A 6000-nucleotide genomic window follows, 5' to 3' on the forward strand; every position below is an offset into this window, starting at 1 on the left:
TTTAGGTAGGCTGAGGTGGGTGGATCACCTAAGCTCAGGAGTTTGACACCAGCTTGGCCAACATGGTGAACCCCTGCCTCTACTAAAAATACAAAAATTAGCTGGGTGTAGTGGTGTGTACCCATAGTCCCAGCTACTCGGGAGGCTGAGGCAGGAGAATCACTTGAAACCAGTAGGTGGAGGCTGCAGTGAGCCGAGATCGCCTCACTGTACTCCAGCCTGGGCCATAGAGCAAGACTCTGTCTCAGAAAAAAACAAAAAACAACAAAAAAAAACTTTTTCTCAGCTGGAAGCAGAAGAGGAAAGTCACAGAGATTCCAGGGGTGAGAAAGATTCAAGAGTGATTGCTGGCTTTGAAGGTGTAGACGGGGGAAAGTGCATGAGAAGGAGAACGTGGGAGGCCTCTGGGAGCAGCCAACAGCATCTGGCTGCAGAAAAAAAGACTTCAGTGCTACAGCCACAAGGAACTTGGTTCCTCCAGTGATCTGAATGGGCTTGGAAGCAGAGTCCTCCTCCGACCCCCCAGGTAAGAGTCTAGGCTGATGAATACCTTGATTTCTGCTTTCCTGGGACCCTAAGCAGAGAAGCCAGTGAAGTCCACCTAGACTTCTGACCTATAGAACTGCAAAACCTATGGAATCAGTGAAATGTTGTTCGAACTCCCTAAGTGTGTGATCATTTGTTACACATCAGCAGAAAACTAATAACAGCTCTTCAGTTTTCATATCACTAAATAAAGGTAATAATGTCTGACTATGCCCAAGAACCATTCGGAAAACAAATATTAATAAGATTTAATTAATATGTTTTAATCTCAACAGAAATGTATTAAATTATTTCCCAATGCTGTGATTTTTAAAATAATTATAATACCATTGAGGTTCAATCCAGGGCAATTAGACTGTTAAATCCTAGTTAGGTTTGTTTTCTCCAATTCATTGCAGTTGCAGGGCAGGGCTAACTTTAGAAGCCTCATCATACAGGTTTAGAGCATGGAATTGTTTGCTGCAGAGGGACATGATTTAACTTGAAGCTTTTTCTTTTCTTTCTTTTTGAGATGAAGTCTTGCTCTGTCACCCAAGCTGGGGTGCAGTGGCATGATCTTGGCTCACTGCAAGCTCCGCCTCCCAGGTTCAAGCAATTCTCCTGCCTCAGCCTCCTGAGGAGCTAGGATTACAGGCATATGCCACCACACCCAGCTAATTTTTGCATTTTTAGTAGAGACGGGGTTTCACCACATTGGTCAGGCTGGTCTCAAACTTCTGACCTCATGAGCTGCCCACATAGCCTTCCCCACAGTGCTGGGATTACCGGTGTGAGCCACCGTGTCTGGCCTAATTTGAAGCTTTTTTGGGGAAAAAAAAAAAAAAAAAAACTCAATTCACAAAACAATCTAGTACATTTTGTTGATGTTCTGTTGGATACTACGTGTACCTGTCAAATATAGGGATTTTTTTTCTTAGTGGTATCTCCCATTCTAAAAAAACTTGACCTTCAACTTGGAAAACCTGTTGAAATTTGGCAAGCTATTCCTGATCTTGAGAAAATTAAGAAGAGAGGAAGCAAAAGATGATCATACTTGTTTTAATAAACCTGATCACTGAAATAAAAGCAAACCCCAAAACCGGGCAAGAACATGCTGACCACATAATCATTCCCCAAGTAGATTGAGATTTGACAGTGCTGAGCCTGCTAACCCAGACTTATCCTCTTGAGAATAGGTAACCAGGAAATGCTCCAATGAACATCAGCCCAGGCCAGATCTAGTTTAAACAAAGTGGCCTAAGGAGAAGGAGAGGAAGGTAGCAGTTAAGTAAGCAAGAGATTGTATACAGAGTGAGAACATTCCAATTTAGGAAGTAGACTTTATATACAGGATGAGGAGATGGAAGAAGCATAGCTTGGTAGTTAAGGCTGTATTGGTCCTAGGTAAGTGACGTAAAATTCCCCTAGCCTCAGTTTTCCAAGTCTAAATCAGGATAGTTTTTCAGTGTTCTTTGCTCAGGGCCCAGGACATGGAGCCTTCAATAAATGTGAGCTGCGTTAGGATCCAGTGATCTTATCCTTCGGCTCTTGATCTGGAGTCCCAGATAATCCTTATTTTAATGGATGCTAATAGCCCTGCTGGCTAGACCCAAGCATCATGTTCAAAGCAAAAGACCACAGAGGACAGTGTTCAGGCTAAAAGTGTCAAGCAAGCCCTCCCTTAGGACAGGGAGAGACACAGTGGGAAGGGCTATGAGAAGCCGACTCTCCAGGCAGGAGTGGGGCGCTGACTAGATTCACAGAAGGAAGGACCTACAGACAAATATTCACAAATAAAAATCTCTTTCTAAAAGAATCCAATTTTCTGGCCCAATCAGTTGACAATGACTTGGCCACTGAAGATCATATTTTTCCAACATGGTCCATTTTCTTGGCTTTCCTAAGTCATTAATTATGACCATGTTTTCCCAAATGTGGAAATTCCCCTTGCGCAGATGCAGCCACTGCTGGCCAACCCTCCTTTCCTGAGAAGTCACCGCAGCACAAAAATATTTTTGTTTTCCCCAATTGCCCACAGGGAAAATTTCCTCCCTCTTTTTTTTCCCTCCTCCTTTAAAACCCTCTGGCAATTTCCAGGAATCTAAATCAGAACTACTTAGATCACGAAGGCCCTTTTAGATGTTCTACTTCTAACACAACAAAAAAGAATCTGAAATTTACATTCAATTATTATTAAACCAATCCCAAGAGTTCCTTTTAATAAATAGAGGCAATGCCACTGAAATCAAAACATCTCCCACTCCTGCCTAAAAATACGGCTCTCGGACTTGGGAGTTTAAATGACAAACAGTGGTAGCCACTGTTATATCTGACTAAATTAACATTATATGAAACGTACTTCATACGTGGTAAAGCCCTTTACAAATGTAGGCATTTGGCACCAACATGGGGACGGTGTACAACACAGATGATTATTCAAATTTTAAGTTTGTATTCAAATGTGTTAGATGAATTACTCCGGTTACCTTGTTCATCTTGTGGGTTTACCAAGGTACCTTGCACAGGGCTGATGACAGTGGAGGTACTCCAGGAGCTATTTTATCCTTTTCCGAATGTTCATCAAGAAGCACTTCTGTGCCAGAAACTAAATTTAGTTGGTGGGGAAGTGGTGGTAGAGCGATGAATCAGACTGAGTCTCTGCCCTCGAGGTCTTTAAAATCTAGTAAAGAAAGTATGATCTACACACCAGCCCAGGGATTCTCACTCAGGGACAATCTCTCCCCTCCCCTCCACCACGGAGACATTTGACAATGTCTGGAGACACTTTTAATGATCAAAACTGGAAGTGGAGGTACTGCTGGCATCTTATGGAAAGAGACAGGTGCTGCTGTTGAACATCCTACAATGCCCAGAACAAAGGATGATTTGGTCTAAAATGTCAACAGTGCCAAGGTGGAGAAACCCTGAACGAGCTGTATTAGCTAAAGCGAAACACTTATTGATTGATTGGTTAACTAACTGATTGCTGTTGGTCCACATGGCAAATGACTTTCACCCGAAGAGCCTAGTCATTCTGAGTTTGTACCTATTATAAGTGTTAAGTATCTTTTGAAGACATGAGTACATTTAGACAGGTGCTGAATGAAGCGTAAGATAAAGTGTCACCAGGCAGAATGAACGACAATTTAGAGTGAATTGTTAACCCAAGAGGAAAAAAAATTTCTAGCTTGATGTCAAGCATATAGTAACTGGTCAGTGAATATGAACTGAGAATATTCAGATAACTTAGCAACATTCATTTGCCAGAAGCTAAAAGAAGAGTCATACCATTAACGTAGTTCTACTTGCAGTACAAACAGTGGTAGCCAAAATCATTAATGTTGTATCTGAATCAAATAGCATTATGTGAAATGTGCTTCATACATAGTAAAGCGCTATACAAATGCAGGCATTTGGCACCAAAGTGTACAGTATATAATACAGACGATTATTCTAGTTGTAAGAATGAGTTAGGTGAATTACCCAGTTACCTTATTCACCTTCTGAGTTTACCAAGGTGTCTAGAAGTAGCAGCCTTCTTCTTGGGACTTCTTCACTACAGACTGCTAAGAATTGCATACTGTAACACGAAGAGATACAATCATGTAGTTTTATATTATAGCATTCAAAATTTTCACTAATTCAAGCTGGAGCTTCCTCAATATGCCTTAGTGAATGCTAATGAAGTATGAAATTTTAAACATTAAAAAACTGAGGTAGAGCCAGGCAAGGTGGCTCACACCTGTAATCCCAGCACTTTGGGAGGCTGAGGTAGTTGGATCACCTGAGGTCAAGAATTCGAGACCAGCCTGGCCAACATGGTGAAACCCTGCTTCTACTAAAAATACAAAAATTAGCTGGGTGTGGTGGCACATGCCTGTAGTCCCAGCATGCCTGTGATCCCAGCTGCTCTGGAGGTTGAGGCATGAGAATAGCTTGGACCCAGGAGGCGGAGGCTGCAGTGAGCCAAGGTGGCACCACTACACTTCAGCCTGGGTAACAGAGCAAGACTCTGTCTCAAAAACAAAACAAAACCTGAGGTGGCCACCTCATGAATTTAGAGAAGGGGGAAGTAGCGTTTTGGAAGTAGGGCCTTAGCTCCTTTACATACAACATGGCTTCTCTTTAAATACAATAACAGTAAAACAAAGTAGCAGCAGTACTGGCTTTAATCTATTGCTTAATATGCATAAGCATTAATAGTGAGAGAATGGTTAAGTGCCACTCTCAGTTAAGGATCAATTAAAAGTAAAATTCTATCTTTAAATTAGAACACGTCAGTGGAAAAACAGGACTTAATTTACTAAAATTATTTACACTGTCGTTTTTCAGGAAAAATGGTCAGGTAGTCCAATGTGCTAATACTTTGAGATAAACAGAGCTATTGCATGGAAAATCTGTACTTTTGATTAAGTAATTATCTTCAATTTTGATATAATGGTTACCAAGGAAATATTGGCTTTCTTCTTCCACCTATTTGACCTGCATTTTCTCAGCGTAAGTTGGTGACTAATTCAGGAAATGGCATCTAATTTTGTATTAGCATTAGTCAAATGCAAGTAGGAGGGGGAACTACCAGACATATTTTAAAAAAGAAATAACGAATAATCTGCCATTTGGATAATCAGTATCAATGTCTGTTGAATTTAACAAAGATAATGTTCTCGATTTTTGCAACGTAAAGGAGCAAAGTTTTCTTTGAGTTTGAAAATTTCTACTTAAACATTTTGCTCAAATATGAGTTTAATGAAGTTTGTTTAGGAGTGAAGGAGGGGGAGTTTTACTCTTTCCTTTTCATAAAGAAATAATTAAAATCTAGTTGGGCCAACTGATGGGCAAATAATTCATCCAAATATAATAGGATAGGCTTGGTACAGTGGCTGACACCTGTAATCCCAGCACTTTGGGAGGCTGGGGCAGGCAGATCATCTGAGGTCAGGAGTTTGAGACCAACCTGGCCAACGTGGTGAAACCCCATCTCTACTAAAAATGCAAAAACTAGTTGGGCGTGATGGCATGCGCCTGTAATCCCAGGGTGTGAGGGGGGGATTGCTGGAACCTGGGTGGCGGGGGCAGAGACTACAGTGAGCCAAGATTGCACTCCAGCCTGGGTGACAGAGCAAAAAACTATCTCAAAAAAAAAAAAAAAAAAAAGAAATAATTAAATAAATAAAAATGACTTCACCCCAGTAAGAGAAGGAATCTCAGGGTAAGAGCTTCTTAATAAATAACTAGGGTTAAATATAATACATTAGGCCAGGTGTGGTGGCACATGCCAGTAGTCCCAGCTACTCAGAAGGCTGAGGCAGGAGGATGGCTTGAGCCCAGGAGGCAGAGGTTGCAGAGCCGAGATGGCACCACTGCACTCCAGCCTGGGCAGCAGAGCAAGAACCTATCTCAACCGGGCGCGGTGGCTCACACCTGTAATCCAAGCACTTTGGGAGGCTGAGGTGGGTGGATCACCTGAGGTCAGGA

General features: G+C 41.7%; 1 protein-coding gene across 5 annotated transcripts in view; it reads right to left on the reverse strand.

Annotated features, from left to right (window-relative positions):
- The window catches only part of MKLN1 (muskelin 1), a 417215-nt gene that overhangs the window by 317691 nt on the left and 93524 nt on the right, over positions 1-6000 (reverse strand). For 2 of the 5 annotated variants that reach the window (XM_037739988.1, XM_037739989.1), the window contains one exon: positions 4017-4105. The exons of the other annotated variants lie outside the window; for them this stretch is intronic. The gene's annotated coding sequence lies outside the window, so the exon portion shown is untranslated. The remainder of the gene's footprint in view (positions 1-4016; positions 4106-6000) is intronic. 5 annotated transcript variants of the gene reach the window in all.

The sequence above is a fragment of the Cebus imitator genome, unplaced genomic scaffold (assembly GCF_001604975.1).
Source record: "Cebus imitator isolate Cc_AM_T3 unplaced genomic scaffold, Cebus_imitator-1.0 Scaffold77, whole genome shotgun sequence".
In the NCBI taxonomy this organism is placed as follows: Eukaryota; Metazoa; Chordata; class Mammalia; order Primates; family Cebidae; genus Cebus; species Cebus imitator.